Source organism: Nelumbo lutea, chromosome 3 (assembly GCF_056320005.1).
Source record: "Nelumbo lutea isolate HS-2025 chromosome 3, American lotus-T2T, whole genome shotgun sequence".
NCBI classification, from domain to species: Eukaryota; Viridiplantae; Streptophyta; class Magnoliopsida; order Proteales; family Nelumbonaceae; genus Nelumbo; species Nelumbo lutea.
The window spans coordinates 21,475,673-21,498,096 of record NC_142686.1 but is presented as its reverse complement, the minus strand read 5'-3'; the positions used below and the strand labels follow the sequence as shown (position 1 = coordinate 21,498,096).

The following is a 22,424-nucleotide window of genomic DNA, read 5'->3' as shown; positions in this document are numbered from 1 at the left end:
CCTCTATTTGGATAAACTTTTGGTTGAGTAATAATTTAAAACGAAAACACCTTTAAAACTTAAAACACAAAGCCTAATATATGTGATTGTGAAGGCATTTGAAACTTATCCAAACGCAACTAGCTTATTATTATTATTAGTGGTCTATTCTTTGATCATCCAAGTTGATCACTGATCAGAAGGGCTAAAACACGACTTAGCTACTGTGAAATGTGACAGGGTGGGGTGGGTACAATAAGTTTAATTCTTCCATGTTCACCGCCAGAATAATTAATTTTTAGATCAAACGTCAATGTCCCATCAATGAGGTGGCCAGCCCATCCGGATCATCAACAGATTGATGTGCCAATGTGTTGTTCCTGCAGCCATTATGGATGCTTCATGCTTGAGTTTCACATGTGATTCATTCATATATCTTGCCTAAAAGTTCATAAAGTAATGGGTCATCCTTCTAATAAAACATGCAATGACAAGAAAAGTGGACTCTTATCAGATGCTTTCAACTTCCACGCTTTTGTTACTCTAATTAACCAAAAAGACCTGTTTGGCATCATCTAGTCACCCATTAATAGAGAATGGTACAGCTTTAGATTTAGAGAATGGTACAGCTTTAGATTTAGATTTAGGGATGTGTAGTAAAAAATTTGGATTTATAGCAGAAAATGGCAATAAAAAGTAATATTTTTATAAAATAAATAAAATAAGAGAACTTTTTTAGAAAAAAATATCAAAAAAGGGCAGTAGCACTGTTCATCGTCTTCCTCTGCCTTCCTTTGTATTCATGCCAGCCATTTCAACTGGTCAATGGGTCCTGACAGTCCATCTCGCGTGCCGGAGGTACGATGGGCTCTATGCGAGACTGGTTCTTCCAGCAGAAGAAGTAGAGCAGCTCCTTGGAAGAGTTGGCAAAAGGAACCCCGGTGAAGTCAGGTTCGCCCGTGGAGTTTTGTTGCAGGGAATGAAGCCAATGCAGGCTGGTCAAACACGGGGGGAGAATGCTGCATGTTTGTTCTATTAGGCCTTGTCACTGCAACTTTAAAGCTCAAAAGCTACCGGGAAAAATGCTGCGAATCAAAAGTTTGGAAACTGACCCTGTTCCAGAAGCTCGATTTCAAGGTAGAAGACGAGGTCGAATGCTTGAAGGAAGAGAACATCATTGGAAAATGTGGCACCGGAATCGTCTATCGTGGGTCCACGGACGGTGTGGACGTGGCCAACGTTTCCCAGAAAAACTGAAAATCCCTTTATTGTGTCCGGAGCTGATTACCGGTTGGGAATGAAGCCAACGCGGGAATGACCCCATTCCAGAAGCTCAATTTCAAGGTAAAAGACGTGGTCGAATGCTTGAAGGAAGAGAACATGCAGCATTCCTTTTGCCAGCCCTTCCAAGGAGCTGCTCTACTTCTTCTGCTGGAAGAACCAGTCTCACATAGAGCCCATCGTATTTCGACTTCTGAAACCTCCGGCACGCGGGATGGACTGTCGCAACCCGTTGACCCGTTGAAATGGCTGGCATGAATACAAATGAATAACGCAGAGGAAGACGATGAATATTATTCTAAAAAAGTTTTCTTATTTTAGTTATTTTATAAAAATATTCTTTTTTTATTGATATTCAGGGCAAAAAGTTGCCTTTTATCCGCTAGAAACCCTTTAAATTTTTGAGGTTGTTGATATAAAAATTAGGGTTGAGGTAGATTTTCAAAAGGTTAATATCCTTTCTTAGTGTCTTTTTTTTACTGCTGGGAGTATCCATGCTTTGGCACACTCACTACGTTAAAATCAATGTCAAGCGTGTCAATACTTTGATCATGGCTGGAACTATAGCTTCAACTTGGACCGGATTAGCCTCAATACATCCCAAAACCCAGCCGAAAATAGTTGGGTTAGGTTAAAGTTCATGTCAGGGTTAGGGTTTAAAATTGGATCAACCTGAACCCTTCATACTTTTAAAAGTATTCATTTGACCTAACACTTCATGTTGGATTAGGGTTGGAGCTTCAACAGCTAGAATTGGGTTAGGGTTGACCTAAACCCGACCTACCCTGATCCGACTTGCACCCCTACACCCCTAGCCGGAACTTTTCAGCTTGAATAAGCTGAATAGGAACAAGAAAGACGTTTTAGCAGGAAACAAGTAACACTTAGAAAGGAATATGAAGTGGGAAAACCCTTCCATTATTTTGAAATTAAGGCTGTGTTTGGAAACAATGCAAATAAGTATGAATGTAAATTTGTAGAGTGTAGAAGGGTTCATATAAATTACAAAATTGTGTTATTTTTGCATCGACAAGTTTACCTTCTTATCAAACAAACTTTTAGATGTAATGGATGCAAGCACGAATTCCAATAAAACATATATATTTTTTTATCAAAAACTCACTTGAATAAAAATTTACTTCTTTTTTATTGATATACTTTTACATCTTATAATTAATGTAACTATGCATTGGTCTGTCATTTGTCGATGCATAAATATAATGTTGCCGAACACAACAAAAGTGAACCAAAGTGTAAATTTTCCTTGAACCGGGATATACACTCCATTTGTATCGTTTCCAAACACAACCTAAGATTCAGTTTAGAAAGAATACAAATACAAATTATATACAATACAAATACATACAAAACAATATTTTTTAAAATAATATAAAATAATATATAGAAAATAATATAAAACACAAGGTTTTACACTCTACATATTTGCATCCGTAGTCCTTCCAAACTGAGCCTAATTTCCTCCTAGGTCCCGGCCCCAATGTGCAACACCCAACACAAACTATGGTGTTTCTCGAACCATAAACTTGAATTGTCAATGCGGCATTAAGGTGGCTACTTAGGGACACTACCAAACAATTAACAAACTCTTGGTCAGCACATGTATTGCATAATGGGGTTGTACGTTTTTTCACAAGTGGGCCCAATAAGCAAGCAAGTGAGAAGTGGACGGCTTTGAAAAGAAAATGGTGAAACAGACATGAAGCCCACATTGACAATTCAAAGTTCCAGCCTACTGAAATCTCATCACCAGATATGAGATGTGAGCTTTCACCATCATCTAATAGCCTTAAAGAATTTATGAATGGGCCATTATCTATAGCAGAGGGAGACGCCGAAAATGGTGGCAGAAACTGATAAATTGTATTCATCATAGAGCAAAGATTCAAGAAAGCAGAGAGATGGCTTATATTTTGCAAATTGCAGTCGAGGCTTGAAGAAGGGTTTTTCTCTGCAACATCAACGACTTATATGTCTATGCATTAATTGTTTATCCTTTGCTCAAAATTTAATCATCTTCTTCTTAACTTAGATGTTTAGCTGTGTACGTTCGGATTTTTCTTTGAAGCAACTATCTATCAACCTTAAACTACTCACATTTAATCTAGTTATTAAACAATTAATATTCAACCTCATCATCTATCTAAGCCTTATCCCAACCAAAGTTCGAAGTACTGATGCTCTTGATACGCATATGCAGAGTTTCAATCGTAGATGCAAGAGTTCAATTGAAACTTCATATATTAGCATTTAAAACAAAAGTATCAGTGGGTTGAAAAACTGCAATATTTTGAAATCTATTTACTTTCACTCAAGTCTTAGCCTTTTCACTTACACCTATTCGAGCTACTTCTAAGTTATTTTATTTTTATATGATTTCATTTCTAACCCTATTCTTTTCAGTTTCATGACTCGTTCATTTAAGCATTTGCATTTCTATCACACCCTTTTTCTGGACATGCTATTACTGTCACACGCATTTTTACTACTCTCATTTTTCAACAACATTCAAAATAAAAATAAAAATAAAATGTAAACCTAAATATATATGCTTGAAGAGCAGTGGTATGTTCAATTTACTTGATCTCTTTCCTGGACAGCCAACAATCATAAATTGCACAAGTAACAAGCTTTAGAGGCATAGATTCATGAAGCAGAAAATTTGTAAACATATAAGAGATATTTTTTATATAAAGGGAGAAATTAAACAAGATGCAGCAGGAATGGACCCGTAATTAATGTCGAACAAGGAGATAAAGCTAAGACCCCACGGGACGTCCTAATGATAGACCTACCTTTGTTGGCAAGCCAATCAGATGCCCCCATTACATTGTCTGAAAGTATGAAGAAAAGAGGCTTGAAGCAGCTGCATGAATTGGGTGAACACCTTCTTGAAGAGCCTTGACTTGATGGTAATCAGCAAGCCTCCATATATAAAAAATGACAGGCATGTCCTGAAATTGAAGATCTAATTTATGGGCTTCAAAGCAGCCCATATTTCAGCAACAGTAATGGTCATGTCCCCTATTGGCTAGGAGAATTTGGCCCTTAAAATTTCTTACCATACATCCAAAGGCACAACTTCCATCCTATAGAATTGATGCATCAAAGAGTTTATTCATTAGAGGCGGGGTCCAAGACCTGAGAGTTTTCACCCTTTCAGGAGGATGATTTGAAAGAAATCTATTCAAATCTAAAAATTCATTTAGACTGGCCTAAGCTTTTATAACTCTCTCTTGTGGGGAGTAGGATTTGTTATTAAAGATCGTATTACTTATTTTCTTCCATAAATACGAATGTATCGATGGCTCTCATTCTATTTATTATTTCCATAAGAAGGTTTTCTCTAAGTTTAACAAGATCCCAAGTTTTTCGTTGAAGGACTAGGCAGTCCACTGTTGAATTGAGATCTTCCCCCCCGACCATGAGGCTGATTTTGGGGCTTTGTGCTCAAGAAAATTATTTTGTCTTAAGTATTTCCTCTTCACAACTTGAACCCAAATAATGGATTCCTTCATTAAGCACCTTCTAGCCTAGTTCATCATGTTAGTTTGATCTACCTGGTTCATTTTTCGAAATTCCAAGCCCTCATTCAGATTATCTCATGTTGTGAGCAAAATCCTTATTATTTTGTCCCCCCGCCCCACACACCACCATTTGAGTAAAGATGAAAAGCTCATGCCTCAAGTCACTTTCAATATCTAGCTCAAGGTTCAAAGTATCGGAAAGACAATTTTAAGAAACGTATTAGAATTCATCTTGAATACACATGCGTATTGGAGAAAAACTAAGATACGCTTGGAAACACAATAAATACTTTAATTAATCATAAAAATACATCAATAACACTAAATATAAGACCTCAATGAGGTGTATATACGTTAAATTAATATATTTTAGTTTTATGAAGAAATATATTGTAATTAATTATAATTTCATTAAAAATCTTATGATTAACTATAATTTATAAATTATAATTCTTAAGTTTTAATGTTTTATAGGATGGGAAAAACCCAACTCTCCTATTCAACCATAAAACATGCATTGGCACAACTTCTAAGTGAAAATATAATCAATAATTATTTATTATTTATTTCCAAAAATTATAAAAAATAAATAAACATTATATAATTATTCCAAAAATGGTTATTAAAGAATAAATTTCAATTGCTTTGTGGATACAATAGATCATTCATAGAATTATAATATATTAAATCATTGTGATCAAATGATAAAATATAATTAATTAATTATGTATTTATTTTTTAATTCTAAAAATATAAAAAAAAATTATTAAATAAGATATTTCAATTGATTTGTGGATATGATAGATCATCCATAGAATTATAATATATTCAATTGTTGTGATCAAATGATAAAATATAATTAATTATTATTTATTTTTTAATTCAAAATATATTAAAAATCAAAAAATACTAAAGAATAAATTTCAATTGCTCTATGGATATGATAGATAAATCCATAGATTTAAAAGATATTACATTTTCAAATTTTTTATCAATTTATATTTTTCCCAAATATCTTCTGAAATTTCCATAAATTTATTAATAACACAAAAAAAAATATTTTGAATGTAAGTAATGTAGATCAACATAATTTGAAAAATAGAAATCACAAGATATTATAAAAATTTTGAAAGAACTAACTTACTTTTGCCATACTTTTTCAAATTTTGAAAAAAATTCAAAAACAAAAAAAAAAAAACAATTCACTTGTTTCTTGCAAAATTTTGCAAATATAACACTCTACAAATGAGGTTTGGAATTTTAGACTCATTTGACTCATTTAGAGGTGAAAGAATGCTTATTTCAGGGAAAAAAAACTTGTTTTTCCCTTTTTTTTCAATTTTTTGCCACATCTTTTTCATCGATACACTACCGATACACCCCCCAATACGATCCGATACAGGTCCGATACGCATGAAAAAATTACATACGTACCCCATATCTATTTTTCAAAAATACGATACATCCAACGTATCATATCGAAATTTTAAACCTTGAACTAGCTTGCCCATTCATTATATTTTTTTGTAAAAAAGAGCAGGACAACACAAAACACCATGGAGCTAAGGAACATTCTCGTCCATCCATGACCCTTCAGCTGATTAGGTCTGTCAAGTGGTTGGATTTGGTTCGGGACAGCACTGATTATTATACTCGATTATACTGACAGATACAATTATTTAAATAAATAACAATCTAAAAATTAGCTTTTGATAACATATTTTTAATAAACATGACAGTCAAATAAATAAATTATTTATATATTAATAAATCTAGTGTTTTTACTCAAAATTATCTTATATATTACCTCTCAAATTCATACTATTACACAAAATGCAATAAAAATTACAAAAAAACTAGGAAACCTGTTCAAAACCAACCAACCCAATTATTAATCAAGACAAAATCACAGAATCAGAACTGCTAATAATCTGTTCAGTCAGCCCGGGTCTGTTGGGTAGAACCAACCCATTGACAGCCCTACAGCCGATACCATATTTTGCAAACTAATACGGTTGGAGGCGTGTTGCGCAGAATCTGGGTGGGAGAATTTTCCTTTTCTTTTTTGGACTAGTACATTTTCGCCGAGTCAAGGAACAGATGCCTTTCTCCAGGTGCCTGTTACCACTTACCACTCTTCTTCGGCCAAGTTTATCCAGGGGAAAAAAGGTACATGTCAAGGAAAAGAAGCTTTGGAGAAGGGTGAACAAAAAGAGATAGAGGAGAAGGGGTGCAAGAATAGAAATGGGCTTGGCAGAATGCAATTGTGCTGGTAGAAAATTTTCAAATTGCAGGAAAAGTTAGTTGCAGAATTCAGTTGAGAGTTGAGCATTAAAAGCAAGTCTAAAAGCAAATGTAATTGTAGGATTTACAGGATATAATACATATTATCAAATTGGACAAAATATTGAAATTTTATTAGCTTAGTATTCAGATACTTTGTAGGGTTTACAAGATGACTATTTCAAATCACGCTTATAAGAGGATTTAAAAACAATAGCTTACAAATTTTAGTAATAAATAAAATTGGAAGAGAATTTTTTAGCAACTCATTAGGAACCTTAACCATCATACAAAATTGGAATAGAACAATGCATTGTTTAATAATGCTGACCACTAATACCTTGTGAATTGTCGCTTATCATCTTCATCCTTCTGTCTTCCATAAGGGTTTGTTTTCGCTGAACCCATTTCAGCTTGCTTCAATTTTACGTACATCTTTCTAAACTTGGATGCACTACTGCCTATGTTTAGTTGTAACTTTTGGAGGACAACAAAAGAAAAATGCAGCAGCAACATTGCAACAGCTTGTCAGCCATGATTCTATAGCAGTCAGGATATTTTAGTTTTTTTTTTACTGCTCAAATTCATTAGAAGATATATTGTTAAATAGGCACCTGAAGATCATGTCGGTAAACATTGAAGACGTCCTTCATAGAATGTGAATTGTCTGCTGATATATATGATCTGTATGCGTCCTTAGCAGACTGGTTCAGATAGTAGTTGTCTGCCACCAGATCCTCCTGCATAAATTCCAAGATCAACTTCAGCGTCTTGATTAATTGCTAATGAACAAAATTTATTAAATTGGCAGAACCAAGAAAATACCAGGACTGACTGCACATTCACAACCTTCTTTTTATCACACTCGTATTCTTAAACAGGTACTTTGGCTGCCTCCAAGTAAACCAAAAGAGGGAAAAAAAATCACATTAAGATCATACAAGACATTAAGATCACATTAAGATCAATGAAAATACAAGACCTTAAGACAGCGAAGAAATTGGTGATCTGCTCTGGAAAGAATCAACACTGGTGATCTGCTCCAAAAGAAGAGACCCAAGACATGTTTATCTCCTCACAGGTGTGTTGTTTGTAAAGCTGATGGGGAGACTGGTTTTCACCCATTGGTGTTATGCTAGTTTGCAAAGTCTATTTGAGAATGGGTTTTCTCTCTCTTTGGATGTAGTTGGAACCCTCCGCCAAACTTGCAGTGTCTTTTTTCCCCTTCTTTCTTTAGGTGGCGTATGAAAAGGGGAAGGACCATGTGGAGATGTCTGAGGGCTGCAGTATGCTGGTCTTTATGGGAAGAAAGAAACTCCAAGATCTTCTCTGAAGTAGAGAGAGGTGCAGAAGAACTGAGAGAAATGATCCAATATAAGAGTTGTACAGTGGCTGAAATCCTCAGAGCTGTTCACAGATTACACAGTAGATGACATGTTGAGGAAGTGGGGTGAGATTGCTAATTGCACCTAGACCAAAACAGTAATGAGTGTCTTGGACCCCCCTCCCCCACACACACCTGCTGGTTTCTTAAAACTAAACTTTGATGGGAGTAGTAGAGGGAATCCTGGACACTCGGTGATTTGGGGTGTGTTTAGGGATGAGAATGGGATTGTTTCAGCCCTATTCTCAGGCCTAATTGGAGTGGATGACTCTCTCAGAGCCGAGATCCATGTAAGTATGCAGTTATGGAAGGAGTCCAGAGAGCTAAGGAAATGAATATAAGAAAACTCATAATTGAAGGGGACTCGGAGGTGGTGGTAGGGTAGCTGAATAAAGACAACAGTGGGATATGGAATTACAGCAATGAGAGGAGGAAATTTAGGTGACTGGTTCAAGAGATGGAAGTCAAGATCAGTTGGGTGAAAAGATCAGCCAACTCTTTTACTGATGGATTAGCTAAACAAGGGGTGGAGAGGGAGTCAATGTTTTGGGCCCGGGTGTACCTCTTTTTCTTTTTTTTTTTCTTTTTTTCCTTTCTTGGGGGCTCAAGCTTCAGTTGGAAGATAAGAAAGTTTATCTTCCCTTTGTAATCATTTCTGTGATTAATTAATGAAATGTGTTATTGATCAAAAAAAAGACGGCGAAGAAATTGTAACTCTATAGTATCAGGAATAGCAAGGCATGGCCTTCTGCACCAGAGTGGAGGATCATACTGCACAATCCAGTCCTGGGAACATGTTAACAGAGAATGAATGGTAGGTACCGGAGGATCATACTGCACAATCCAGTCCTAGGAATGGAAAAATGGATAATGAAGATAGGAAAGGGGAAGGAAATCAAAGTGAGCATTCTTAACTCAAACAGAAGAATGGAAATAACAGAACTTCACAAACAAATTGTTCAACTAAGAAATATACCACACCACGAATATCAAGCCCACGGGCGGCAACATTGGTGCACAATAATATCCCATTCTCTACATTGCAGAAATCAAAGAAAGTAGATGTCCATTTTTGTTGGTTTTGTTGTCCATGGATTTGAAAGCAATTCATCTTTAATGTATTTGAAGAGGTCTGCATGAAATTTGACAGAGCTACATGAAGAGAAGAAAACTATCACTTTCTTTGACAGATTCCTCTTCAAGAAAGAATATAGACCAAGAAATCTTTTGGCACTTGGCACAATGCAGTAGCTTTGCTGCAGCCCTTCATTAAATCATTAGTGACCTACAATTCCCAACATCATTAGCTTCTATTTAACATATCAGATCAAGGACCCAACACTGTATTGTCATGAACATGTATTTACCTTTGACCTCCCATCATCCACACCAATGTATACCAGAGTTGTCTGCAATGACAAATGCACGAGATCTTCAACCTGCAGTTTATATTCTTAACTTGTGAGACTACTATGCCAAGCAGAACAAGTGGTATATTTTTCAAATGAGAAATACAAACCATGGTAGTCTGGGTAGCAGAAAACAGAGCTGTTTGCCTCTCAAGAAGGTCAAGATATAAATAAGAATACAATTCTATGTTACTGTACTCAAACGAAACACAATTCACAGAACAATCATAAATATTGCTGGGTAGCATAACATCATTCTTTTACATGAAATTTTTTTTTGGTAGACTGGACATATTGGAAGCTTCTTTTTTGCCATCATCCAAAGGTTAGAGCCACCAAAACCACAGAAACTTGATATGGAAAAGCATAATCTCAAGAACAGAGGAAAAGATCCCCAAGATTGAAAAAGAACAAAGAAAAACTACAATCATGAAAGAAAAGAAAGAAGTAAAATGGACTCCTCCAATGTTTTGCACACCGGACACCTATTAGATTTAAGAAGGGGACCTAATGATTCAGATGATCAACTATAAAACCTTAACCAAGAAATAGGGAAAACAAAAAGTCTCCGGTCTATTAATGACACTTGAAGGGATTCCTCTTTGTCAAATCTGTAATATGTTCGTAAAAAATCTCAAACTTTATCAGAGATTGGCACTTCTATGTAACAAAGTGACCAGTGTCAAATACTACCATCATCTTTTTGATAAAGAAACAAATAGAAGGATCTCCAACAAAAAAAAAAAAATCCTTTTGCATTCACTCTTAAAGCAACAGCAAAATGTAATATTAGTAACCATTTGGCAGAGGGAACCAAGGTTGGAGAATGTAGTAAGTAATCATTAAAATGAAAAGATTATGTTACTTAGCATTGAAAATATTTAGCACAAATTAAAAAGGAAAGAACCCAAATACAAGGCAAACAAATAAGTTGGGAAAGTCAATGACTACTTGAGTTTTTAAGAGATATTAATGCCAGCACAGTTAAGTCCTAAAAGACAGCATACTCTTTATAAGATGTAAATTATTTTTTCAGTCCTAGATTGGTCAAAGTTAACAAGGGAAGGCAACTGGGAAAACCAGTTTCAAGGTTTGTTCCTCAATGGAAGCTGGTTAAGAACTTAAGGTTCCAAAATAAGTGATTAAGCAATTGTTTACCTTTGGTAGAATTTTAATAATTTGCCTTGTGCCATCCTCAAAGTTTGCTTCCAATATTCTGTCAGCTTCATCATCATGAGGCACTGCACATCAAATAGAGTATAAGAAAAATACTAATACTATGGATTAGTATTTCTAGCCTATAACATGTGATGCATGTTATGTAATGCATTATTTTTTTGTATTTTAATATGTAATGCATATTCAAATATTTCTAGCCTTCCAATATTTTTCACTGCATATGTAATGCATTATGTAAGAATGGAGATGGATGGTGTTTTTCTAGCCTATAACATGTGATGTAAAACACTTTATTTGTATTTGATTTTTCTTCTTAATTATTAAAGTTTTCAGTTACCTATAAAAAAAAAATCTAACACTGTGCAATCACACATAGTAAACAATGAACTTCAGAGTCAGCAAGCAAAATGAAAAGCTCGAGTAAATAAGTTCTGTGCACATAATGATAAGAAGTGAAAAATGAAGTTGCAGGTTAAAGCAGCTTATATGCCATGCAGAATCAAATGTCTATATGAGTTTGTTAATTGGGTCATTCAGAAAAAATAACTCTATATGACACAGGAAAATACCAATAAATGGTGGACTATAGGGTTGACATGGACTATAAGAGCAAATACATGGTCAATCCAGGAAGGGGCCGTCTGATGGATGACGTTGATTAGCCACATCATCCTTCCACATGGAGGAATAGGTTGGATTGTCAAGAGAGGATTTAACTTGATCAAAAACAGAAAAAGAGGAAGGTGGAATACAATAAAAGGAGATCCTTGGACCATAGACAGGCCTGGGAGCCCATGAATCGCCACATGTCCCACGTTCATAGGATTAGAAGGCAGCCAAAACGCCCTAAGATATTTTCTATTCAAACTAAGAATGGTTACTTGATTTATAAGTTATAACTATCTTATCTGTATATTAGCATCAGAATTTTGACCTCTGATAGAACAAAAAGCATCCATATAATTCACCAAAAATTCTTAGTTGTGGGCATCTAAACTGCTGACTTTTGGGGAAGATAATCTCTTAGATAATACCCATTCAATAGTGATTTCTGAACCACTGCTAAATATCCAAATATATTACAATAGGGGCTTCTGGGTTGATCATATGGCTATATTTGAAATGATACATTTTGAAATGGATCAATGTGCTGTGCTTAAACTAGGTTTCATAACTTTTTTTTTATGAATTAGGTTTTATAACTCTTTTCAGTAATAAAAGCAAAAATAACAGTAGTAGTAGTGGTTGTGAACTTGTGATATCTTGATGAAAAGAGGTTATCAATTTGCCTAGGCCTTAGCAAGATAATAGCTTGGAGAATCATCCTTTTGGCTTTCACTTTAGTCATTTTGTTTGCAAGGCATTATGAGACTATAAGTAGAAGTGTGTTGACCCATGACTTCAGTTATTAGTCTTAGTCATTGTTTTGATGTTGTTTTGTGTCATTGGCAGATGGTAGTACTTTTGTAGTTTTCTGCTGTTTTTGAAGAGTCATATAAATAGTAATGAAAGAGTCATGCCACTCTATGTTCCCTTCTCCATCCTTTCTCTTTCTGTTCAGAAACTATATTCTGTATTGTTTCACACTTAATTTACTCATTTTTCTGGCATTATATGCAACAAGTTAATACTCATGTCTTTGCTTGCTGCTCTATCTGAGGAAGTGGTTCTTAAGAAGGAAATGGCATTGATGAACTCTCAGTTATCATCAGAAATCAGGTTGGATGGTTTCCTTTGAAAGGAATTTTGACAATCTAATCCCTCCTACAGTGGAATTTTTTGCATGGTTGCTGTCTTTGCACAGTTTTATGGAAGTAAATCATTTAAAATCTAAGAGTTTCCATCTAATAAAACAGTGCTTAATGTGCAAGAGATGTGAAAAAAAGATGTGGTCTGTCTGTTTATTAAATTTAATGATGGGGCTTAGTCGGTTTTGAATAAAATTTCAGTTGTTATTGTGGTTTTATTTTCATTCCATAGGGTGAAACATGTTTGTATTCTTTAAACGTCATAATTTAAGCCATATCCATTAATATTCAATTTTCGTTTTAATAAAACTTAATCTTATTATCAAAAAAAAATGAAAACCAGCCTACAAACATTTCAGGGAAGTAAAGCACCCCTCCTCTTCTTGTCACGTTTCTATTTATGCGAAAAGGAGATCATCTTTATTTTTGTGTTTGGGGATCATATAGATCATATATTTATTTTTGAAGATCCTAATCTAGACTCAATGTATTGCTACTCACTGAAATTATACACATTTCAGAGACTCATATATTATTGCAACAAAATAATTATATTAATAACTTCAATTGGATTACAGAGTTTGCTAAAGAAAATCCATCTATTTTGCAAGCCATTTGACAGTAGGATTGGTTGTAAGGTTGGGTTTGTTTATATTTTGATGATTTCCCTGTTTATGCACTGCCTTTATAAAACGGCTAGGGTTCAGATCAAGTTAATACCAATAATATCACTAAATATGTCATACACTTTTTGATGTAGTTTTTGTGTTTTCTGTAATGGAGAGGCAGCACCTCGCACCTCTCTAAGGGGATTTTCATGTAACCAATCTTTGAATTAATGAAATATGATTCTTTACTTATCAAAAAAATAATATCACTAAATATGCTTAATGTAAATTTTTTATTTGTTTATAATTTTGCTCAAGCATTAAGCTTTTAACCAAAAGGACTGTAAGCTCAAGCATCATAGAAATGACTTTTAGTTGACTGTATTAAGGTCATTATAAAGTTTTTCATTTGAATCCAAATACGAATTACATAAAAGTTAGATACAGGATTATCCAGTCCAAATAGCACCTTACTATAAAGCTTCTGCAGTTTTTTTTTTATGAGTGCTTCTGCAGTTGATATTAACATATCCAGCAATGATACAGCAACTATCTTACAGAGTTATAGTATTTGGGCATAACTCAGTAATGGTAACTACAATTTCCTAGATAATGAGAAGGCTTCCTATGAAACCTGGGAAATATTTTCTGTTATTCATGAAAAGATAATATGTCTCTCTATGAATCCTATTCCATTTTTTTTCTGGACTAGATTGGCATTCATACTCCATAAATTTAATTAAATGGACAAACTGGCCATATAAAAGGAGTTTGAAGTTAATTTAGTGCGTATTTGTGTCTTCATCAACATCCTAATAACCAACTTTGAATATTCTCTCTTGGCAATCCATTCATAACATTGCCAATTTTTATCAACTAATTGGTTGAGTTACCTATGAATATGATGATGATGATGATGATAATAAAAATCACAGAGGCTGAAGCGGCCAGGCTGGTATAGGTGGCAGAATTTTCACGTCTCTAGGCACTCAAGTTTGGGCCTACAATGGTCCCATTGGAGAGGTTGAAGCGGTTGAAGCTGAGGTACAGACATTGCTGACGGGGCTGAGGTGTGTAAAATCCTTGAACATCTCTTCAGCAGGAGGGGCCTTGGAGATTCTCTCATCAGATTAATGAAATCAGGGTTATTCAATCTCAGATCCATTGTGTCTTCAGGTGGATTCCAAGGAATTTGAACTCAGTAGCAGATGCTCTTGTGAAAGCAGGGGTGGGCAGAGACTTCTTGTACAGCAATATAGAGCTTCCTCTTTAATGGGTTGAGAAGGCTTTTTTTTTATTTTTGCCTCTGTTTGATCTTTATCATATTCATCTTGTATATCCTTCCCTTCTCTCAATGAAAGTTTCCTTTTCTCAAATAATAATAATAATAAGTGAAAAGACAATGTGTAGTGTAGAGGCCTTAGGCAAGGTGACCCCCTCTCTCCTTTTCTCTTCACCTTAGTTGCAGATGCTTTTAGTAGATTAATCTCTAAGGCAGACAGGGAAGAAGTGAGAAGCTGAAGGGTAGGAAGGAACAATGTCTGGGTGACCCACCTACAGTTTGCCGATGACATTATAATTTTCTGTGAAGGGGATGACAGGTGAAAAGTGAGGAATCTCATAACTCTGCTAAAGCACTTTGAGAATGTTTCCAATTTAAAGATAAACCTGGACAAGAGTTGTGTGGTGGGTGTTAACATGGATAAGAGGGATATTGAGTATGTGGCAGATGTCTAGGTTGTCCCATTTCTTCTTAGCCCTTGCAGTACCTAGGTCTCCCTCTAGGTGCCGACCCTAACGAGAGTAATTTTGGACCCCAATTTTGGAAAAGTTTGAGAAAATATTAGCTTCTTGAAAAAAGAACTATATCTCATTAGGGGGTAGAGTAACTTTACTAAGAGCCACCTTAGAAAAATTGTCAATTTATTACTTCTCTATTTTTAGGATTCCTGTTAGGGAGGCTAAGAAGTTGGAGAGATTAATGAGAAATTTTCTTTGGGAGCCAGGGGAGGAAAAAAAAGATCATTTAATTAATTAGGAAATAGTTTGTAGGAGTAAAGAGGAGGGCAAACTGGGTTTAGGAAGGCTAGTTCTCAAGAATAAAACTCTCTTAGGAAAATGGTTGTGGAGGTGGCCCATAGAAAGGGAGAGGTTGTGGCATGAAGTGATAGACAGTATACATGGCAGGTTGGAAAATGGATGGGATGCTGGTATATCATGTCAAGCTGCGTTGGCAACTCCTTTGAAAGCAATTCAAAGTGTTCTCCCTCAATTCCTCAGTTTTGTTAGGTATGATGTCTGCTCTGGTAACTCTGTTTTATTTTGTGAAGACATTTGGGTGGGTAGCTCTGCTCTTAGGCTATGTTTGGTTTGAAGGAAAAGGTAGGGAAAGGAAGGGAATGGTAGGGAAACATATACAAAGTTTGTAAAGGTTTCCTTAGTTTTCCTTTCCTTTCCGTACTTTTTCCTTCAAACCAAATGTAGCTTTAAGAATTGGTTTCCATCCCTCTATTCCCTTTCCCTCTACAAGGAAAAAGCTATCTCTCATTTTCTTCCAAATCCTGTCACACCTTCCTCCATGAGCTAGGACTTTGGATATCGTAGGGGCTTGAAGGATAATGAACTTATTTGTGTTTCAAACCTCTTGTCGCTTCTTGGTAGTGTTTTGTTTTTTAGGACCCTCTTAGATCGGATGTGAGATTATGGCCCCCTCATCCAAAAGGTTACTTCACATCTGCCTCCTTTTTTTAAGTTTGCTCTTCCCCGGGACAGTGGGGTTTTCTGACTAAGGAGATATGGTCTAGACCTATTCCACCTAAAATTATTATTTCCTGTTGGGAGGTGTTTTATAGAAAGACCAATACCTTGGACTGCTTTCAGAAGAAAAGGCCTTTCATGTGTTTGTCCCCTAACTGGTGTGTACTTTGCAAGGCTAGTGGCAACTCCCACTTACTTTTATCCTATTCTTTTTCTGTTGCTATTTGGGGTTGGATCTTTGCTTTGTTTGGGTGCAGGTGGAATCTGACCACAGATGTAAGTCAGCTATTTGATCCTTCCTTTTTTGTGTGGCCTACGAAAAAAGGTAGAACTATGTGGAGATGTATTAGAGCAGATGCCTTGTGGACAATTTGGGAAGAAAGAAATGCGAGGTTATACCAAGAGAAGGAAAGAAGCATTCAAGCTATAGAGGAATGCATTTTGACTAGGGCAATCCACTAGCTGAGAACTCTGGACTCCTTTCACACCTTTTCTTTTGATGATATTTGGATAAACTGGATAGTTGTGGCTAACAGTCATACTAGGAAGGACAGGATACCAACAGTGTGGATGCCTCTTTCTGAGGGTTGGGTAAAGCTAAATTTTGATGGTAGTAGCCAAGGAAATCCAGGCTCATCGGGGATAGGAGGGATTCTGAGAGATAAGGACAGCAACATCTTACCCTTGTTTTCAGGCCCTGTGGGAATAGGAGACTCTAACAGAGCTGAGTTATTAGCAGTTGTTCAAGGTATTCAGATTGCAGACCAATTAGGAGTTCAGAATCTGGTAATTGAAGGAGACTCCAAAGTTGTTGTGGGATGGTTGACAAATCCAGGCTCAGTTATATGGCAATACAGGGACCTGTTGAGAAAAGTTAATTAACTCTCAAAGAATATGACTATTACCTCTCTTTGGGTGGGCAGAACAGCAAATACCTTAGTGGATGGGTTGGCTAGGCAAGGGACCTTAAGGGAACAATTATTTTGGGCAGCACTGTAATTTTTTGTTTTAGCTTGATGTAGTACTTTGTTAGGAGAAGTAACAGCTCGTGCCTCTCCATGGCTAGCCTGTAATGATTTAACCTCTTGATCTGTTCATTAATAAAATCATCTTCATTTATCAAAAAAAAAAAAGACAATAGTGTAGCATTAATACAAAACCCACAAGGAGAGACTTGTTTTTCAATCACTTCAAGTAACCAGTGGATCACTTCTATCCTGACTTCTAATTCACAGCAAAAGCCTAATAGAATAAATATATGGGAATTGCAAAACATATTTCAATTCCAATAGCCTAGGCCTAGGTTGCAGGGATAGTCAGACTGCATTGTACAGGCACCAATAAAGATGAGACCCCATATCTCTTACTGAATTGTTCACTCAATGCACCATTTCAGTGTAAAAAGACCATTAATCAGAAGGAAGATGAGCTTCAAGACAATGATTCTATCTAGAGTTGAGAAATTAGAAGATTACCAATACCATCATCATCATCATCTAAGCCTTGTCCTGAATATATGGGGTTGGCTACATCAATCCTACTTTTCCATTCCATTCTGTTCAGTGTCATACCTATTGTTAAATTGTGAGTGTGTAAATCATTTTTTACAAGTTCAACCCATGTCCTTTATGGCCTGCCCCTAGCCCTTCTAGCCCCTTCAATTTGCAATAGACAACTTCTTATGGGTAATGTAGATGGTCTTCTATGCACATGACCGAACCATCGTAGTCTACTTTCTCTCATTTTATCACCTATTGGAGCTATTCCTAGGTCCCCAATGACTTCATTTCTGATCCTATCCTTTCTAGTTTTTCCACTCATCCATCTCAGTATATGCATTTCTACCACAAATATTTTTTGGACATGATGTTTCTCAACTGCCTTACACTTTACTCCATGCAACATTGCTGGCGCTACAACTGTTTTATAGAATTTTCCTTTTAACCAAGGGTGTCGTTAACTGTGCAGAGAACACCACTTATATATGAAAACTTACCTTTTTCAGTAATAGGAGCATTTCATTTCATGAAGCTCCTATTGCTGGTTTCACTTTCACCCTTGAAATTCAGACCCACTTCAATAAGAGCCATTCAATAAAAATAACTAAGAAAATGATTAATAATTTGTTAATAATTAATTATTTAACTATTTAGTATGATAATTCTAATAGTATTATTAAATGAATATCATTTAATATTTCGTAATTATGTCATATAATATTAAATAATTAGTTAATAATAACTAATTATTGATATATAATAAATAATTAACCATTTATTATTAACACCCCATACCATTCTATTATAATTTATAAAAGCCATTCAACAAAAAATACCTAAGAAAATTATTAATAATCAATTATTTAACTATTTAGTATGATAATTGTAAATATAATATTATTAAATAAATAATTAGTTATTAATAACTAATTATTGATATAATAAATAATTAATCATTTATTATTAACACCCCATACCATCCTATTATAAAATCCATTCAACAAAAAAAATATCTAAGAAAGTGATTAATAATTAATTATTTAACTATTTTATATGATAATTCTAAATATAATACTATTAAATAAATATCATTTAATATTTTATAATTATGAATTTATGTCATATAATATTAATTAAATAATTAGTTAATAATAAATCATTATTGATATATAATAAATAATTAATCGTTTATTATTAATTTAAGTAATTAAAAATATCATATAATAAAAAAGTAGTTAACAATATATTATAATATTATTTATGTAAAGAATAATAATTAATTAATTAATTGTAAATAATTAAAGTAAGAACTATTTAATTTTTAGTTATTAAGGGGCCATTACTTAGTGTAATGTTACAATCTTAGGCTGGCAAGCATGAGAATGCAAGTTCAAGTCTAAGATCAGCCACCTTGTGCAAGAAAAATGCCAAAGGGTAGGACCATATGGTCCATATCTAATCTACCTCTTCCAAAACCTCAAATAGGTGGGAGAAACATTAGGTAATGTCCTTTAATTTATTTTAATTTTTAGTTAGTAATTAATAATTATTAATATTATTGATTAATTAATGATAGTAATGACAAATACTATTGAGCTTTTTACCAAAAAAGCCTAGGGGTATCATCGTTGTTAACAAAGGGAAGTCTGAAAACCGTGAGAAGAAAATGTTCTGAGCAACAGTGAGAAGAGTGCTTTGATGAGACAGGGTGAGAGAGAATGGATGTGGCTTTTAATCAGGGGCAATTTGGTCCCAAGATGGACTTTTCCCTCCCGCTCACCATTTTTACAATTTATTTCTAAACATATATGCTTTTGTCAATTCATCAAATTTTATTAATTTTTCTGTAAAAATCCCAATAATATTTATATTATTTTATAGTTATTTAATTAGTAATTACTTAATATTGATTAATCAGTTAATTTCATTAATTGTTTCATAAGAATTATCAATTAAGTAAACTGTTAAAAATTAATTATCTTTATTAATTTAAACAACTAAGAATAATATTATTAAATAGTTATTAATAATTATTAATCTATAATAAATAAAAAATACTAATAAATAATTAATAAATAATAATGATAACTAATTATATTAGTTAATTAATAATAGTTATGAAAATTAGTGTATTAATGTTAATAATTAATAATTATAAATTATTAAATTGCTTTAGTTATTTATTTAATTAATCATTAAATATTACATAATTATTTATTATCTTATTATTAATTTTTAATCATTTCATGACCTTCTAATCAGTTTATTAAATTGTTATGATGGGTAAAATTATAAAATAGCCATTTCTTTCATTGTGCCACTCCATTTTGCCTATCTTAATAGCCATTTCTTACATTGTGCCACTCCATTTTGCCTATGTAATAGCCATTTCTTACATTGTGCCACTCCATTTTGCCTATCTTGCTCTATTTCAATAGGCTACATCCTACAGTACTCAATCTCTTCCTTTTATAAATTATTGAACTTGCACTACTATTATATTATTAAATTTACACAATTGTCTTACAAGATTTCTGTTAAAAACCAGCGAAACGACACAAATGTAGCAAATGAATTTTTTTTAAACTCTACAATACCGTTCAAACATCTTGAAACTTGTAGCCCCTATGGGGGAGACAGAATCTCATTAACTGTAAACAAGAAGAGCTGAATAAGAAGCGTGATAACCTCTCTGTTCACCAAAAGGTTTCAACTACCAAGTCAATTAAATCGCCATAAACTTTATAACAATTAATAGAATTAGTTCTCCAAATAAACTCCCTTCCCTTACTTTTGTCATCTCTACGACTTAATTTTCACAAACAAAGGAAAGAAAGGTGCCGGTTCGATATGAACCTGTGGTGAGATTTCCTAGAGCACCGAACCACAACGAAGTTGGATAAAAAAGAAATAGTTACCTCAGCCATTTTGTCAAAGCCCATGTCTTGAATTGCCTTCATGGTGATGGTGGGTTTAGAGAGGCCCAACCGAGAGAAAGACTCAGTGCTCATGATTCCCGATCCACTCTGCAACTTCTTCTTCTGCTTCTTCTCCGTGGCATCGATGGAGCATCATCCTGGTCATCACCATCCTCATTCAAATCCTGATTACTCTTGTCTGCAAGCTCCACTTCTTCATTTGCTTCTGCTCTTGCCTCTTCTTCGTCTTCGTTTTCGAGTTCTCAATTAATTTCCTCAGCGTCGGAGTCTGCATGTGCACTCTTCTTAGACCTCTTTCTCTTTCTCTTGTTCTTCTCTTCTTCGTGTTTACCGTGAAGTTTTGCTTCTGTTTCAGCCATGTTGTCCTCTGCGTTTGTTCTGTTTCAGCCATGTTGACCAATGGAGAGAGGACGAGCGGCTCGTTTGGTTTTTCTAGGGTTTTCGTTTCCTTTCCCGCGTTTTAATTTGCTAGGGTGATGATGGATCGACCAGACCGGGCTTCCTGGCCTAGGATTTTCATTGCAAAATATTAATCATTTATTATTTATTATTTAATTGTTTGTTTTAATTTAATCGTTTTTCATATTTTAACTAATTTTTCCTTTTAATAGTTTAATCACTATTATTTATTAATGATAAATATTTTATGAACTGATTAATAAGTTAATACATGTATTATATTCATTACTTTTTAAGTTTTTTTTCTTTTTCTTTTGTGCTTGTTTTTTTTTTCTTTTTTTCTAATTTATATTCATTACTAGCATATAGAATGACCGAATTCGAATTTGCTCTTGACATAACGCACCTTACACTGACCTCACAATCACATCTCCCCATAAATAATAAATTCAAGACGAGAGATGTTCCGATATACAGCCAAAACATGTTGTAAGATTGGTGTGAGGAGTGCACAATGAGAGCAAATCCTTACTATAATGACCACCCCGTACTTGGTCTTACATTTGTTACTCATATTAGTTAGTTACTTTTTGTTAATTAATTTAATTAATTAATATTGTTGGCTCATAATTAAGGGCTCGTTTGACTTGTCTTTCTGCATGGTCTTTCGGCTGTTTACAAGCCAGAAAGACCAATTTTTGGTCTATTCCTGTTTAGCTCGTGAAAAATCTAGCTGCCAAAAAACAGTGCATCGGAAAAATGCAAAAAGCCTATTTTGAGCTGATTTCAAGAAACTTCAAATGAAGTTTTTAATCTCACCTGTAAAGACACTAGCATGTAGGGGAAGATGCACATTTGTCAAACTGTCTTTGGGCTGCCCAAATCTTATGTCAAAAGTTCAATCTTTTAACTGTTAGATCTATAAGAAGATTTTCTCAAAAAGACATGCCAAATAGACCCTGATTAAGTTGCTACTTAACTTATTACTTTAAGTTAATTTAGTTTTATTAATTAATTAAATTGACATGCGGGCTATAAATTAAAATGCTCTATATTTTATAATACTCATGTATTGATTAGGTGGCAATAATGAATTGGGTCTACCCTCGTTTAATTATTTAACCGGGTCATAAAAACGAGTGGCGTTTTCAAAATTGAATGTCCTTTGCAGATATTCCACGAGTTATTTTCTCCCGGTGTTCAGTATCTCAGCATTGCTTAATAGATTTTGCCTGGTTAGGCTTTTGAAAAAAAAAAAAAAAAAAAGTTAGGTTAAATGGAGATAGCAGCAATCAACTCTTTATACCATGGGGGATTCATAGTGTAAGGCAATATGAATCCCTTAGGCTATGGTTGGTTTGAAGGAAAAAGGTTTGTTAAAAGTTTCTCTGCCTTTCCTTTTCTTTGTCTACTA

At 34.4% G+C, this 22,424-nt stretch overlaps 1 long non-coding RNA gene across 5 annotated transcripts; it reads right to left on the bottom strand.

Moving 5' to 3' along the window:
• Positions 1-7,200: 7,200 nt before the first annotated feature.
• LOC148863502 (uncharacterized) lies at positions 7,201-21,045 on the bottom strand. Of its 5 annotated transcripts, none has more exons than XR_016109323.1 (7): positions 20,591-21,045; positions 11,040-11,122; positions 9,840-9,911; positions 8,071-9,757; positions 7,914-7,978; positions 7,703-7,828; positions 7,201-7,565 (listed from the first exon to the last, which is right to left on the bottom strand). It is a non-coding gene; the product is annotated as an uncharacterized LOC148863502 (long non-coding RNA). The 5 variants fall into 5 exon arrangements; XR_016109325.1 differs by having other exon boundaries at positions 9,449-9,757; XR_016109324.1 differs by having other exon boundaries at positions 7,914-9,757; positions 20,591-20,968.
• Positions 21,046-22,424: the final 1,379 nt, after the last annotated feature.